Source organism: Leptodactylus fuscus, chromosome 6 (genome assembly GCF_031893055.1).
Source record: "Leptodactylus fuscus isolate aLepFus1 chromosome 6, aLepFus1.hap2, whole genome shotgun sequence".
Classification (NCBI taxonomy): domain Eukaryota; kingdom Metazoa; phylum Chordata; class Amphibia; order Anura; family Leptodactylidae; genus Leptodactylus; species Leptodactylus fuscus.
In genome coordinates this window covers 133,071,703-133,090,187 of record NC_134270.1, presented here as the reverse complement: position 1 = coordinate 133,090,187, position 18,485 = coordinate 133,071,703, and positions in this window count along the sequence as shown.

The following is an 18,485-nucleotide window of genomic DNA, read 5'->3' as shown; positions in this document are numbered from 1 at the left end:
GTCCTCGGCTGTTAGTAACTTCAGTATTCTGTAAGGGAGCGTTCACACTACAGTCGGTGTCCGCTGCTAATGTCCGCACAAGATTTTGAACAGACATTAGCAGCGGACACTAGCTGTTGGACACAGACGGTAGTGTGAACGCTCCCTAAGTGAAACGCAGATTAATTTCAGTCACTTTTAGTTCCTGGTGGTGCAGTAACAGCAAAACCCCAGCCAGGAATTAATGGGTGTCACACTTTCAACAAAGTGACCACACTGGTGCCCAAGAACTGGATTTGGCTATAATTGCATCTAGTTACAGTGTCACCACCCAATAGAATCACACAAAGGCTGGGGCCCCACATTACAAAAAAATTTTTTGTTGCAGATTTAGCTGCATTTTTTTTCCATCATAGCCAAGAATGGCTAGAAAAGGAATGGGGAAATATATAGGAAGCTTCTTATACTTCTCCCTTCTGCTCAATCCACTCCTGGCATTGGCTCAAAAAACACAGCAAAATCTGCAACAAAAAAAAAAAGCTGTTTCTGCAACGTGGGGCTTTAGCCTAAGGCTGAGGCCCCCACGTTGTTGGAACACAGCTTTTTTTGTTGCATATTTTGCTGCGTTTTTCTGAGCCTAAGCCAGGAGTGGATTGAGCAGAAAATAGAAGCTGCCTATATATTTCCCATTCCTTCTGTAGCCATTTTTAGCTTTGGTCGAAATAAACCGCAGCAAAATCTGCAACAAAAACGCTGCATTTCTGCAACGTGGTGCCTCAGCCTTAGGCCTCCTGCACACAAATGGCATGGATGTGGTCTTCACTGACCTATACATTAAAAATTGACAGGGCCACAAATGCAGACAGATATAGGGGATGTATAGGACAGATATAGGACCTGCTCTGTAATTTTAAGCTCTTCAATTTGACCCAGATACACAGCCACAAAAAGAATGGCTGTATATACAGGTCCTTAGAAATGTATAGGTCTGTACTTATATACATAGTTGAAGATAAAGAGTCTGGACATGTACATTACAGTTTAGCAACTCCAAGTGCCTCATATTAATAGCAGTTAACCCCATCATGTCCCTCACATTAACCCCCTGTGTGCTTTACGTAAGGGACACTGATATGTGAGACATATGGAGGTAATAAGTGAATATCTTCATTATATAGATCCTTTATTAGTACCTCCATATGTCTCACATGTTAGTAACACTTAAGTGAAGCACACTGGGGTTAATGTGAGGGACATGGTGGGGTTAACTGCTATTAATGTGAGGCACATGGAGTTACTAAAACTAAAGTAATAACCCCAAATGCCTGACATTAATAAGAATAGTTAGTAACACACGTACCTGGTGTTATTTTTACTTTCACTTTGCTCAGCTTCCTCTCCTCTTCAGAGCTGCAGACGGCAGGAGCTCCTCCTCACATGTAGCAGCAGGTCCAGGGAGCCCTTATCCTGTGCAGTGAGAGGCTCACCTCTGATTGGTGGGCAGTGAGAGAAGGGGGCGTGTCCTATACTTCAGCTCTAGAAGAGCACTGAAGGGATGCTCTCTCTCAATTTAGTGCATGAAGGTTGCGGGCTGGCTGTCGTGCCAGCAAAATATGCCTTGCGTGCCAGGAGTTGTCGACCCCTGGCCTACACAGTGAAGTGACTTCGAGATACTGTGTTGCAGAGAGTGGGAGTTGAGGAGTCTGTTATACTGCGATTTGGGAGTGACAGAGATGTCGTTCTGCGATATAGAGCCAAGAGAGATCCTGCTATCTGTCATGCACAAAATGTGCTGCGGGACCGTGCCTGAAGGCAATCTGTACTGGGATGAAGATACTGAAAAGTTCCTATTCTGGGATGAAGTGCTGGGGGAGGTCCTGACATTAGATGTAGAACCTGGAGAAATCCCATCCTGGGTTACAGAACTGGCCTTGGATTTCGATGGTGATGAGGTCCAGGATGAAGGGTTTGGAGAAATCCATTCCTTGAATCTAGAACTGGGAGAGATCCCATATTCGGATTTGGAAGCGGGAGAGATCCCATATTCGGATTTGGAATTGGGAGAGATCCCGTATTTGAACCGGAAGAGATCCCGAGTTTTGATTTGGAGCCAGGAGAGATACCATCATCTGATACAGATGCTCTCCACTGCGAAACCTGTTTTTTTAAACCGGACACAGAGTCGGACATGCAGTACTCTGTGTCCGATTTAAAAAAAATGGTTTCGCGGCGGAGAGCATAAAACGCTCACTGGCACACACGGCCAGTCCTGGTCTGACAGGTTTCTGTCTTCTGCATGCAGAAGTGGGAAACCACAGAACGGACTCCGGGCGCTAGTGTGAACCCAGTGTCACCTTAGGAAACCTGTGGAACCCATAGATTATAATGGGGTCTGTATGGTTTCCGCATGAAAAAAGCGAAGAGAAAAGTGCTGCTTGCAGCACTTTTCTCTCCACATTTTTTATGCAGAGAGGAGAACAGAATCCCCGAACGCAGATGTCAGCCGAGCCATAGTTACATAAATTTTGGGGAAACTTTAGATTTTCTGGCAGCATTTGTGTCATTAATACATTTTGTAATATACTTTATTAAAATATTTTAACTCCTTTCTGTGACATCTTTCCGTTGCTTCTCTGTTGATAGCTGGCTCCTATGTCTCACTGTGTATGGGCTTTGGGTAAAAAATATGCAAATCTATTCTCCAGGATGTAATTAGGAGAACAGTGCCTCTGTATGCTGCCTCTAGGGGCAGCTCCCTTAACATCATACATGACTCGGTTAATAAGCCTACTGATATGATGTGGGATGATGTGCCAAACCAATATTTCTATTCCAATGAGAAGCAGGGATAGGATATCAATTACAGTAAGTTGTGTTAATAAAGTATATTGCAAAATGTATTAATAACACAAATACTGCCAGAAAGTGAAAAGTTGCTTGAAAGTTTAATTATGCTTTAAGGAGGTTCCTCAACCATTTGAAATAATGACATTTTGGTGGAATCCACCATAATTGTCTGGTTGGTAAAGATCTGTCTCCTAGGATCCCCAGCCATGCTAATCACGTGTCCTGTATTATTTATTTGCAGCAGGAGTGGCACAAATATATCTTAGCTATAAACCTTTATAGTGGGAGGGATCTCATAGACCATAATGACTATAGTAGTCTATATGGGTATTGAATGGGGCCACACGTGGCTCAGTGGTTAGCACTGCAGTCTTGCAGCGCTGGAGTCCTAGTGTTCCCGCCAAGGGCAAAAAAGCATCTGCAAGGAGTTGGTATGTTCTCCCCGTGTTTGCATGGATTTCCATCCCATATTCCAAAGACATACTGATGGGAAAAATGTACATTGTGAGCTCTATGTGGGGCTTACAATCTACATTTAAAAAAAAATTAGTATTGAATGGAATGAATGTCTGCATATCAGGCACCCACTATATAGCAGTTTTACCACCATGGACTTATAGACATCTAGTGTTAAAGGGGATTTTCCAAGTTATATAAGAAATGCCGCTGTACTGAATGCCATGAAATACATTAAAATAACAAAGAAGTTAAACCATTTTATAATCCTCTATGCTACAATGTTTATCTCTGATGTTTGCTTACAAAGGTATGGTGGTGATGTGTCCATTTTCACTTTGTTGCCTCTGTAGCCAATCACTGGACTCAGTGGTTACATGCCGTATACTGCTGATGTCAGTGATTGCATAGGCGCGAGGTGTATATGGACAAGTTACTGCCACAGCCAAGAACATGATGTCTTTACTACAGGACCAGAGCAGTGGTGAAAGAGAAAACTTATAAGTATAACTTTTTATTATGTTAATACATTTACCAGTTCTGGAACATTTTTAATATAACTCAATAAAACATGTTAAAGCTAAGGCCCCACATTGCGGAAACACAGCTTTTATTGTTGCAGATTTTGTTGCGGTTTTTTGAGGCAAAGCCAGGAGTTGATTGGGGAGAAGGGAGAAGTATAAGAAGCTACCTATCATATGTCCCACTTTTTAAAGAAAAAACAGCACCAGCAGACCCTCGTGTATTACCATTTGTTAGGCGGGGTAACGTATGACAAATAGCTCCTCACCTGGCAAGGTTGTGAAGCTGTTACAAATTTATCGGCATAAAATGCTCATTCCAAAGGTGAGGTTATTGGGCAGCCACTGAGACAAACCACAGCCACTGTACCAATAAAGGTGTTCCAATCGTTTCTGGGTGAGCGCTGTTTTCTTGCCGATTCCTTGGAAGAGGCTGGTCCACTGCATCGTGTTGCCATTCCTGCAGAAACGCAGCATTTTTTGTTGCGTTTTTTTGAGCCAAAGCCAGGAGTGGCTACAAAAGGAATGGGAAATATACAGGAAGTACTTATACTTCAACCTTTTGCTCAATCTTCTCCAGGCTTTGGCTGAAAAAAGGCAACAAAATCTGCAACAAAAAAATCTGCGTTTCCACAATGTGGGGCTTCAGCCTAAGTCATTCTTGGCTTTGGCTAAAAAAAACGCAACAAAATCTGCAACAAAAAAAAGCTGCCTAATGCCTCTGTTGCAGAGATATTGGGTTTATTTCTGATATGCTCATGAGCTGTTTGGTGCAACAAAGGCATCAGCACTGCTCTCATTGCACCAAGAACTCCCTCCCTGTTGTGATTGGCATGTACATTGCCTGGCCCTGTCAGTCATAGCAGGAAGATAGCTCTTTTGTACAATGATACCAGTGGTGAAGCCCTCCTTCTTCCAAATGAATAATTAACAAATCAGGGAAAAGCAGCAATGGCGGCACTGATTGGGAAGCTGATAAAAGTGTTTTAGTGAAGTGAGCCTTGGCTCTCTGCTGTACTGTTCCGGTCACAGATTGCATAATGCTTTACTTTGTAATGACAGCCAATCCCTATTCTTCCCAGAGTGACTAGACAACAATTCCTTCAGCAAATTATGTGCAGAATGTGACAAAGATGTACAGTACCAAGTGTCCATATTGCATATATGTAGCTACACTGCATTAAAGCAAACCCGTTGCCCTGTACATGCAGACATGGACAAAAGGCTTTAAAATCAAGATAAAAGCTTGAGGCTGCTTTCACATGGAGTTAACACTCTCGCTACCCATTGAACTCAATGAGGGGCTTTTTTTTACCTATTGCTTTCAATGTGATATGCGCAAGTTCAATGGGTAGCGTGCGTAGGACCGAACTCATTGAACTCAATGGGATTCTGTTTTACTGCGCTCACTCGGAACGTGTTTATGTGTCAGAATGAGCGGAGTGTTAACTCCATGTGAAAGCAGCCTAAGAAATAAGGGCGTATTCACCCGACTGACTGTGTGACAGACATTTTATGAATCACCGTCATACAGTCGTTTTAAAACTCACAATTGTCTATGAGTCGCTTAAGATGTCCGTTTTTTGGGTGGGTTTTTTACCTGTTTTTCACAGTCGATGAAAAAAACCTGACTTGCTCTATCTTTTCCAGTTTCACATAATAGACTCATAGAATAGACTCATAGACATTCATGGATTTTAAAATGGCGTGACAACGTTGTGTGAGCGGCATGTCCATTTTTCACGAACGATAGGTCTGTGACTATTATTGTCTTATCCTTTGTTCTTAAGACATATATAGAGCCAATAGTGGCGTCTGCTTTTTGAGAAAACATGTACACTTTGCCAAGCTGAGCCTGCGGTATATGAAGAGGTTGGAAGGAAGAGCTTTCGCTGACAGCTGTGTAAGATATGTATCCACCGTAACACCCACAGCTCTGTCATGTACAGGAAACACTTAGAGCTGCCTATCATGTAACCTTTAATAATCGGCCTGATGAGTATAATGCTGCAAATATTACGATGACAAGCCAGGATTAGTTTACCTTAGTAGATAAGACATATCAATGCAGGTAAATATATTGATGCTCATGAGAAAAGATAGATAGGAGTGTCAAATCTGAAATCATGGGACTTGTGCCAGTATTAGGCTAAACATGTGGAGGGCCTATTGTGGACCATGTGTCTTTCAAAATGGATACGTAGTATAGTTATATAGGTATGGGGCTGGATAGTGGTTAGCGCTATTGCCTTTCATCACTGTGATCCTGGGCTTGTATCCAGCGGTTCTTCCACACCAAAAACGTACTGATAGGGAAGTTAGATTCTGAGACCTATTTAAGACATTGTTCACAATATCTTCAAAGTGCTGTTGGTGTTACCTAAGTTGGCAAAATAGAGTAAGGTGTTACAGTAGAAGATAACACTACTGACCCACCGATGCATCCACCACTGACAATAGATGATGGCACGCTTATCTACTCCCCTCCCTGCACACAGCATGTCTGGAAATTCTCCCATAGACCTTAGTGAGCCGACTCCAAACTATTGCGGCCTATGTCCATGTTTATCTCTAAATGCTGTTAACCGAGAAGAGGAAAATCTCAGGCAAGATGGCCGCCACCATTATCATGTACAGAAAGTAGATTACAGTACTTTATATCTCATTTTAATAAAATAAAGGACACCACAGGTATCTTCTGATGTGGCTCAGTCTTTGTATATTCCTTCTGTCCTGAATTTGTGTTATCTTTCAGTTATAGATATAGAAGTCTTCATGTGTGGTAACATAGTAAGTTGGATGAAGATACAGGTCCATCAAATACAACCTATAACCCTACAGTGTTGATCCAGAGGAGAACCCCGTCAAGCTGATTCCAATTGCTCCATGTCAGGAGAAAACAAAATGCCTTCCTGACTCCAACTCTGGCAAACGGTATAAAACCCTGGATCACTTATGAGAAGCGGGTCACTTCCCTTGCCTAGATATCACTCACCTCGGTCTTCCTTTTCTTGAAAACAATAGTACCGTCTCTTTAGTTCAGTAGTGTACCTATAGGGAGTGCAGAATAAGCAGTCGTGTCCATACCCTGGACCTTGAGAGGGCCCCAAAGGTCTCTCTGACACATAACCTATATGACTATGATAAATAGCACAAGGAAGGTATAGGCCCCAATACATATTCTTCATTGGGGCCCAGGATCTTCAAATTATGCCTCTGCTTCATTTGCCTGTGCTTCTTTCCAAGGGGACGGGAGAGCTGTGGGTCCTCTCATACTCTTTGTCTCAGATTTGGAGGATTAATGGTGGACATTGTATATGGATGCACCTTAACTGATTGTCTTTGGGAACTCCTTATTGTATACAATGTAAATTTAGAAAGTTGAATACATAGTCTTTACTACATATAAGCAAAAGGTGACACCAAGTGGTGAACTGGGATAATAACCGGGCATGAATGGTTTACTCGGAAGCAGTCCAGACCATCGGAGGGCACATCAACGTGAACAGTTTCAGATACTGCAGCAGTCATTACAGAAACAACCATGGCTTTCCCCTTTGCCAGTCCTTAGTGTCTTCCTGATACTTACATGATTTAGCAGCATCTTAGTTCTACATCTCTATGGGCTGGCAACTACTTGCTGAATGTCTCTAGCTTATTCGTAACCCACCTCTTACCTTACAGGTCTAGCCGGGCCCCCAATTTACTTGTCAATTGTCTTCTCTGAGTGATAGCCTATGTACTGTACAACTAATGGCAGGCTCGCACTAGCGTTCTGGTTTCTGTTCTTCAAGTCTCCTTGGGGACCTAAAAAACAGAAAACCAATCAGCTTAAAAAGCGGTTACCTACAGACCCCATAGACTATAATGGGATCTGCCAAGTTTCTGCCCAAAAATTCTTGAAAGAAAAGTACTTTTCTCTCTGCATTTTTCAAGTGAAATGAGCGACGGAATCCATGAACGGAAATGGAGTGGTAGTGTGAACGTAGCCAAAAGAAATAGGAACAACTCTCTATCAACTAAGCCTCTCCCCTAGTCATGGCAGATAGCTAGGTAATACAAATGTGAGCTGTCCCTATCTCTAGATGTTCCATGAAAACCTCCTCCCTGTAAGGCCGTTACAATTACATGTCATGTTAGCACATGGGTCAGGGGATAATCGTACACATCAGGGAGAGTGTGTGCCTACATAGGCAGTACGGAGACTTACAAGTCATTCCTGCTCCGCTAGGGATTCTGGGTAAAAAATATGCAAATCTATTCTCCAGGATGTAATTAGGAGAACAGTGCACTCTGTACGCCGCTCTCTAGAGGGCAGCCTCCTTAACATCATGCATGACTCAGTTAAAAAGTCTAATATTATGATGCGGATTTAATTGCCATATTAGTATTTCTATTCCAAAAGGAACAGATTATCCCCTGACCCTGGTCTATAGTCTCTCACTCTGCCAAATCAGTATCCCTACGCTATGCTGAGGAGTCCCAATAGGCCGAAACAGCGCTGTCCATAGCTGGGAATCTGTTCCTTTTGGAATAGAAATACTAATTTGGCAATTAAATCCACATCATGATAGTAGACTTTTTAACTGAGTCATGCATGATGTTAAGGACGCTGCCCTCTAGAGGGCGGCATACAGAGTGCACTATTCTCCTAATTCCATCCTGGAGAATAGATTTGCATATGTTAGCACATAACACTTACTGTATAGCCAAGCTCCAGATAACCTGTGACCGGCTGTGAAAGAAACTACACAAACACGCAGTATAACCTCTTAACAACCAGGTCGTTTACTGACGTTCTGTTCATGTTTTCACTCTTACATTCCAAGGGTCATAGCTTTTTCATTTTGCTATGTTGTCAAATGACTTTCTGCTGTTTACTATGCATTAAAAAAACAAGTTAAGCTAAGTTCAGATTCATCTCATTTTAGTCGGTTGTTCTGATCTCTTGTGAGATAAAAACGGACTGAAATGTAGACGGAATAACGGATGTAGATGGAGGACCCTCCATTTGTATCGGCCTCCATTCACTCTAATGTTAAAAATAAGATGGACGCTTTCTTCTGTCTTGTTTATTTTGCAGACAGGACAGGTTTTTTTTACTGTTTAACATAGTGGTCAATCTTTTTGGTATCTCTTTCTGTGCGGACATTTACAACTGGGCATTGACATTACCATCCCTGTCATCAGGCTGTATCCCTATATACTGACAATGTTCAGTTATTGCTTATAAAACAGGTCAGAATTAGTGACGTTTTCCCTATAAATCCAGAGACTTACTGGTGATGTCTTCTCAAATTGTAGTTCTCTTTCTTCAACTTCTCCATCAGGTGCTTTGACTACAGAATATTCTTCTGAGATATCTTTGACCCCTTGCCTTCTAGCAACAGAAGGCAATGCAGACCCACAATCAATACAAACCTTGTCTAGAATTATTTTAGACTCTTTACTTAAAGGGATCCTATCATTGGATACCCTTTTTTTCTCGATAATAAGTCAAAATAGCCTCAAGAAAGGCTATTCGTCTCCTACCTTTAGATGTCTTCTCCGCGCCGCCGTTCGGTAGAAAACCGAGTTTTCTTCGGTATGCACATGAGTTCTCTTGCAGCACTGGGGGTGGTCCCCAGCGCTCAAACAGCACTGGAGGCGTCCCCAATGCTGTAAGAAAACTCTCCAGCAACGCTTCCATCTTCTATAGGAACCCGCCTCTTCTCTAGGACTCGGGTAAGCTGTGTAAGCGGCCATTTTCTTGTGGCCCGGGCATGCGCAGTCGGTTCTGACCGAAGCCTAGATAATTGAAAATCAGGACGGAAGAGAGGTGGGTTCCTGAAGAAGTTGGAGGCATCACTGGAGAGTTCTCTCGCAGCTTTGGGGATCCCCCGAGTGCTGTTTGAGCACTGGGGCCCGCCCCCAGTGCTGTAAGATAACTCATTTGCATACCGAAGAAAACCTGGTTTTCTACTGAACGGCAGCGCAGAGAAGACATCTAAAGGTAGGAGAAGTATAGCCTTTTTTAATGCTATTCTTACGTGTTATCGAGAAAAAAAAGCGTATCCAATGATAGGATCCCTTTAATAGTAAATCAGATGCAGTCGCCTATATTAATTCAGACCCCAGAATAGGCCGCCATATTAATGCAACCCTCAGAACAGATCCAGAATAAAAACCTTAGAAGCCCCAGACCAAACCCTATAAACTATTACAGTCTTCAGATAAGACCCCCCTAAAAACTACGCATTTGGAATAGACCCCCAACAAGACCTCAGACCAGACAGCCAAAGTACAGATCACTTAATAAATATAGACCATATCCAGATTTCCTTTATACAGACCCCCTAAACTTTAGACCCAAGACCAGACCATGTAAGCTCTTACACACCCCAGAGACTTACATATAGAGACTTTGCCCTCTCACTTCAGGACCTGCACATATATGTTCATATGACGATATGTGGCAGGTCTTGCACACATTACAGATTTCAGGAACCTCGTGGTGGTTTTGTCATGGTTTATATTGCATCTCATGACAACAAATACTACATAAAAGCCATATACTATGGTAGCAGAGGACCCCTCAGGACAGGCCACCATTTAGAGTGGTGTTCTAGGCCACCCGCTTTGTAATAGCTCACACTTATCTGTGGTGGCAAGCCTGGAAAGGGGATGTGATACTGCACATGTCACAGCTGACAGCCTCAAAAATAGGATTAGATGCCTTTTTAAAGCAAAATAGCATTGATGCTTATGGAAATGTATAGAATTTCATGCCCTTCCCTATCTCCTGGTTGAACTCGTCTTTTTTTGAAATGTACTATGTAACTATGTCTGAGGGACCACTGGGGTGGAACAGGTTAATGTCTGATGCCTCTGCCGGGTTATTTGATTGTGTGATGGGCCACTGAAGGGCATTATATTGCATGATTCCACTAAAGAGGCATTATACTGTATGAAGGCCACTAAGGGGCATTATACCATGTGGGAGCCACTGAGGGGGTATTATAATTTGTACAGGTCAGTTATTTCTAAGTGGTGGTGATGGGGGCACACTTATGAAACCTTTGTATTTGGCCCACCAATGTGTTAAAACGTCCCAGGCCATTTGCAACAAATCTTTGGGCAACCAATAGTCCACTGGAAGCCATATTTCATATTATAATCATATTATATTATTTCATATTATAATCTGCCATTATTACTGTCACAAAGATATTGGGGCAACATGGAATTTCTGTTTATGCAACCATCATAGAGAACCTGCAGCTGTAAATGATGGATACAGTCTGTACTATCTCTTCCTTGGATCAAAAGGTTACTTTTATTGTACACACTAAAAATGCATAGAAATAATACTTATCAGATAAAAACAGCAGCACGCCATGCGTTAGCCCAACCCTGGGTATTGCCCTATTGGTCAAAGCCCCGGAAAAGCCGACAGGGTTGGTCTAATGTATGGCTAGCAATGTGATGTCATGTGACTCAGACTTTCAGTAAAAGAAACCTTTGATTCTAAGCCATATATATTGAGATCTACCATACGTCTGGTCTCATTCTTCATTCACAACTCCGGAGGTGCATATATTGTCCATGTAACCACCAAAACTGTGCGCTAAATCATTGGTGTAAAACCCATTGACTGAACCATCGGCGTGAAAACCTGTTTAACAGTGATTTCCAAAACCATTGACCAATATATCTGCGGCAACGTACTTGGTGGAGAAAACGAAGACTTCAAGAATGAGAACATTGTATTGTCTGATCATCAGCTCCACATTGATCGGTGAGACTCTATAATTGTGAATTTACAAAAAATAATCTCAATCAATACAATTCATTTTTGGTCAGATGCACCATTTTATCTCTATGTTGTCTAGTCTGTGTTAGGGATAGAGTTGATGCACCATAGAAATGGTTCTCGTGAACATCACCGCCGCTCTCTATCCTCGCCCTACCATCCTGTAGTCATCTTTATCCCACTTTGCCAAATCATGTGTGATTCCTTGTAAATAAATTAATGGAAGGCAGAAAAAAATGGCAATAATAAAACAGGCGGCCTGCCGCCTTCATGTAGACCCTAGATAGCACAGCCAGCTGGTTTTGATCTCTCTTGCCCGTGTTGTTATCTGTGCTGGTCTGTCCTTAAAAACAAGCAAGGATGACAGCAGAGAGGAGAAGGCAAAACTAACCACATATCATTTTTGTGCACATTATTAGTTTATCAATTGTCACTATGTTATAAAACAATAAATTCCTGCTTTATCGATATTGCTTACAAGACTAAATCTAGCTGGGAAACATGAGCAGAGGAAGAGATATGGCTATCTAAAAGCTTACAGTCATAAAAGGCGCCCAACCTGCACCACTAAAGATTCCTGGCCAGTGTCTCATAATTGGGTGATACTTGGTGCTGGGTATGGCCCTGTGCAGTGACCTGGTGCAGAGGGTGCAATGGATGTGTTATCTCTACCCATTGTAATGATAGGACTAGTGTAAAAGTCTAACGTTTATTCTTTTCTAAATGAAGAGGCCAGACTACAGAGACCAATTCAAGTGAATGGGTTTGAAAACTGACTGCCGGGTTTCCGTCTCTTGTCTAGTTTAGCAGGGCAGAAGACGGAAACCAGCTGGGTTGGCTAAACCAGAGACCGGGCACAGATGTGAACCCGCCCTTAGCTGCTGGCGAATTTACAATATAACAGTATAATGACCCCCATATGCCCCCACAAATAGTATAATGACCCCTTTATGTCCCCACACAGTAAAATGGCCTCCTTATGCTCACACACTTTATTTTGCCCATATTATGGCCTCACATAGTACACTGGTCCGCTTATACCTCCAAAAAAAAGTATAATGATTCTCTTATGTCCTCACATAGTATAATGGGGAGGTAATTCAGAGAGCCGAGGGCAGTGAGTAATGGTTAAATCCGTACTCACTCCCATTACTACTGCAGTGAGTACTTCGATTTGTATTGATTAGAGATGAGCGAACAGTAAAATGTTCGAGGTTCGATATTTGTTTCGAGTAGCTCCTCAAAATTCGACTATTCGAATTGAATATCGAACCCTATTATAGTCTATGGGGGGAAAATGCTCGTTTCAGGGGTAGGCAACGTTCGATCAAATTATACTTACCAAGTCCATGAGTGAGGGTCGGGCTGGATCCTCCGAGAAGTCTTCTCCGTGCAGTGTTCCCGAAGCATCTTCCGGCTCTTCATTCACTCTGCCAGGCATCGGGACTGGGCAGAGCCGACTGCGCATGCCCGCACTACAAGCAGACATGCAGAGTGAATGAAGATCCGGAAGACGCAGCGGGGAAGCTGCACGGAGAAGACTTCTAAAGGTAGGAGAAGAACCAGCGTTGATTGGCCGACTGTATAGCATTCGGCCAATCAATGCTGGTTCTGCATCGAACTTTTACATTCGAATAGCGAGTGGTACTCGATCGAGTACGAGTATTTCGAACACCATAGTATTCAATCGAATACTACTCGCTCATCTCTAGTATTGATAGAAACATTTGTTGCAGGCCCTAAATGAGCCCCTCCCCCATGCACTATAGGCCCCATCACTTACCCAGGTTGGCCAAGCGTTGAAACAGGCCTAAGACTTTACATAGGATGCTGCTCTGACCTGGTACACCTAGCCCATTTTCAGGATTAATGGGTTTTCCTGTTATTGATACTTTATAAATATGTCATAAATTATTATGATGGAGCCCCCCTATAGATATTAGTATTTTGAATGTATTTGTTTCCTATATCAGTATATACAGTACAGTATATAGTGTGCAGTACTGATCAGGCCTCATACCAAATGGGAAGATATATAGAGAAGCATAAAGACCCCAATAATCAGGCTTTTATAGCCTATTCTATGAATATTCCGAAAAATTGTACTGTGTAAGATTAGTAAAATTAGCAGAATTTTTTTTTTTAGTCACCATGTTTTCAAATAATAGCATATAGTAACCTCCCAGGCAACTTTTACAGGGGTTTTCCATCCAGAAAAAAATACTGATTGTTGTGTATAAGTAGCCAAAAATGAGAAATAGAGTCCCTATCCTGGTTGTGGTACCTCCACTTCCGTGTTCATTCAGACAAAGGCTACATCATTCAGATACTGGCAGACAGCCAGACCCCTTCTGACAGCCTGTGTCATAAAGAGCCCAGAAGTAGAGCTGTCAGGAACCACGAGAGGGCCTCTAAAATAGGAGGATCCAAGTACATTTGATAGAAAAAGTATATTAGTTTTCCCTGAGGTGTGATATCTCCTATACACAGTACATGGAGATCCGTTATTACTGTCTGTCATAGACAGAGAAACTGTAATATGTAGTACATAATGTAGTAGTACTGAGCAGCTTAGCTCAAGTTTTGTTCAAAACTCCATCTAGATTCATGGATGAAAATCATGGGGATGGAATTGTTATATGATAAACACAAATGGATCTCGATATATCCATTGACCATAATGGGGTAAATTTGAGAAGATCAAAACGGAACATCTAACATAGATATGAATAAAGCCCAGGAATCCAATAGCTCTGAGATAGTAAAACACTTACTATTAGCTGCAGCAGTGTGTCAGTGAGTGTGTGTGTGTGTGTGTGTGTGTGTGTATCTGCTTCTTTTTCACTGAGTATCTTCTCCTCCCCTCTCCTATGGGTAACATATAATCTGATCTCTCTGTGATCTGACAGCCCATCTTGTTTACCAAAACCGATTAATTAGAGAATTCAGAGAGAGTGCGCACTCTAGAGAGCGGGGATAAGATATCTGAAAAAAGGTTTTAGGCTTTCCTGTATCATATTTATTTATTTATTTATTTATTTATCTGTTGTTTCTATGCTTAGAAGGAGTAATTGAGTCCAGTGAGTGGGTCTAATGGTCATTGACATCCTCCCCTCTATGACTGTGTATATAGATAACTGGCAGTTACTGATTGGACCACTTACTGGACTCTATGGGGCAACTAAGACAGTTTTGCTTTTAGACCATTTTAATAAATCTGCCACTTTGAGTCCTGTGGTCAGTGCTATCAGTGATTGACAGCTATCTCTGTATGCACATAGCGAAGAGGCCACCAATCACTGTTAGGACAACTCACTGGACTTAATTGCGTCGACATTTCCACACTAAGGGAGCCTTCACACGGAGTATACGTTACGCTCATTCTGAATGTAAAAGTCGTTCAGAATGAGCGCGTAAAACCCAGCTCCCATTGACTTCAATGAGAGCCGGCATACGTGCCCTCCCCATTGAAATCTATGGGAGGCTTTTTTCCCTATTGCTTTCAATGTGATATGCGCGTATCACATTGAAAGCAATAGGGAAAAAAGCCTCCCATTGATTTCAATGGGTAGCGCTCATATGTTGGCACCCATTCAAGTCAATGGGAGCTGGGTTTTACGCACTCATTCTGAACGACTTTTACATTCAGAATGAGCGGAACGTATACTCGTTGTGAAGGCTCCCTAAGACCCATTACACTTCTTAGATATTTCCTTTAGGATTTCCTTTGACTGCCATTAGTCTGTACATATTAAATTTATTCCCCCTTCCCATTGGAGCACTTGAGCACAACAGGGGAAGAAGATTTATGATACACAGAAAATTAACCTTTCAATGCTAAAAGTAGCAGTTTGTGAGCAGCATGCAGTCTAGGAGGGATTCTGTGGAAGGAGTTTGTGGTACATAAGGGGGCACTATTACTATGTGGGGGGGGTCACTGAACAGAGGGTAACGATGAGAAGCTTGTGTACACAGACATGTTGTGAACAAGTCTTCACAGCAGTCTGAGAAGATAAGAGAAATGGAAATGCTGCTTAGATATACAGATGGGAGTGCCAGAAGAGTTGTGACGAGAAGTTGCTCATGGGGGTTTAAACTGAGCTTTTGCACCATTGTCCATGAGCCTTTAGCTACGTCCCTGATCATGGCCGCCCTGGGCCTAATAAAATCCCACAGGGCTGTCTAGTTATAGTGTCCATTAGTGCGTACCTTAGTTATGTATAGACATGTGACATTACATTAAAGGGGTTGTCTGAGTCCCCTTTTACCCTTTAAGGACAAGTCATTTTTAGCCTTAAGAGAATTTTCTTGCTTTTTTGTCAATCCTAAAGTTTTGAATTTTAAGACAATGTAGGTATCTGAGATCTTGTTGGAAAAAGTCTTTTTTATTTGGTAGCATTATATTTATTTGATATCAGGAATAAATAAAAAATATAAATTGTTTTTTTTCTTTCATGAAATAAACATGACTTATTTTTAAAAAATTGCACGTTGTATTATGTTTCTGTTGCGACCGTGAATTTTTATATTTCTTTTACATTTTTTAGCTTTTTTATTTTGTTTATTTATTTATTTATTTATTTTTTCAACTGTAATTTTTATAGAATTTCCAAGAATATTTAACAATACAAATAGAGAGCAAGGTAAACAAGTGCCAAAAACAGGAGGGAAAGGATGAATTGCCAGATCCCTAATGGAGTCAAACCAAAACAGACATATAACTCAACAACGGAGCAGCAACAAAGGGGAGACAATAGACATATGGAGACAGGAGAGGGGGGGGGGAAAGGCCACGCAGCCCACAATGAGCGTCCCAGGGAGACCAAATAGAGTGGAAGGCGTCCAGGGTGTTATTAAGGCTAGCGGTCAAGAACTCAAGGCTCCTCACATGCTTAATGCGGGCTAGAAGTTCAATGCCTGAGGGGGAGTTGACACTCCTCCAATGTTTTGCAATAAGGGTTTTTGCAACCATACAAAGGTGAAGAAAAAGTCTGGAAGTCTTGATACCCAGGTGTATATTAGGGAGGTTCAATAGGTACAGGAGGGGATGTAAAGGGACCCCCTGCATAAAGAGGGCGGCCGTCAGAGCCTTCACTTCCCCCCAGAAACCCAGGACAAGACCAAAAATGTGGAATAATGTACCCACCGTGGTATTGCAACGCCAGCATCTTGATGGGTTCAGGGCGTGGAGAAGAGCTGGGGTGTGATACCAGTGCCTCAGGAGATTATATTGCGTTTCCCTAAAAGTAGCTTTTTTATTTTTTACCTTTTTCATTTCAGTACAGTTATAAACATAACTATTCTGCTACTTGTAATAAAGCTGATGTGACAGTACTTAAGAGCGCATTGCTCCGAAATTTTAAAGACTTATGTAGCGCAACTTTTGGAAGAGTGACTAACACCATTCGCATATGTATAAATGTATCCAGAGGTTCGTACAACTTGAGATAAGTTACATCATGGGAGTCAGACATTTTTATTGATGTGCTGTTGAGGGCAGCAGCCTCACTATACTGTGACTTGGCCAATAACACGAAACAATACGCCACATTTAACTGTCCTGAAATAGACTTCAGTCTTACAATGGTGTCCAAATGTACAGAGCTTGTAACATTATTGCAGAACCCTTCATTTTTTATAAAATGCATTATATTCTGTCATCATGTTATAGGATATGAAAACAGTTGAAGTCCTGTCTCACAGTATATGTGTCACAAAAGGAAATACAGCAGCTCTATAGATTTTACATGCCAAGAATATTACAGGGATTGGCCACTGTAAGAAAAGAAGCATTGTCTCCATGCATGTAATGAGAACCTGTCACCACTCCAAATTTGCTGTTCTTATTTACTTGTATTTCCCATGATAACAATTCAGGGACATCTTTTCTTCCAACTCTACATTGTGCAAAATAATATTCAAAAAAGGAAAAGCGGACTCTGGTCAATAAAGCATCATAATACTATGTAAGAGAACCTTCACACGGAGTAAACGCGTGTGTATTTTTGCAAAATATGGGTGCATTCACACTAAGTATAAGCTGAGCTGATTCTGAATGTTGACATTGTTTAGCATATGCATATAGTGCACTCTGGAGGCTGAAGTGTTAGTGGCCCTGAATAGGAGCAGAATTAGATGAGTGGCATTACCTGTTAGAATAATCCAACAGGCAGTGGCCTATAATGTGGGCCGTAAAAGGGACAATGTATCATTTAGAGGCCAGAAGAAGAGGCAATTTAACATGGGGGAATAGTTAAGGGAGCATTATAGTGCTTGGGCCAATAATGGGGGGGGTTGGACCTACAAATGGGTTGGCAGTGGTGATAAAGAGGGGCATGGCCTAAAAAAATTGATTAGGTAGGGTTAGGGTTGGACTTAATTTTTCTTGGGGCCCCTAAATAACAAACTCTCCCCTGCATGGACACAGCCCCAAATAGTAACTGAAGGTTGTCAATGTATTCTTTATATTTTTAAGAAGAATAACAGAGAAAGGGACAATGCAGAGTTCTAAGAAAAAATGCTCCAACATTGGTGTAATAGGGGATGCAAGTATATATTAAACAGACATGTTAAGAGAAGGGACAGATCCCCTTTAAATGCTGTAAGATATGTCCTGTGTCCTATCCAGTCCCTTATATATAAGGGGCTCTAAATCACAAGTCATATGGTTCCAGGTGAAGACTTTATAATGTCTGATTATGACAGTGTGTAAATCAGTTCTTGAAACACAATATAATCTGGATAAAAAAAGAGGAAGCTCATCCCAGATCAAGGGACCTGTGCATAAATAATTGTGTATAAATAGAAAATCTAGCCCAAAGTCACCAGTAGGTTCCTTATAGCCTCAGGTGGATAACCCTACCTGGGGCATAGGGATTTCTTACAGATAA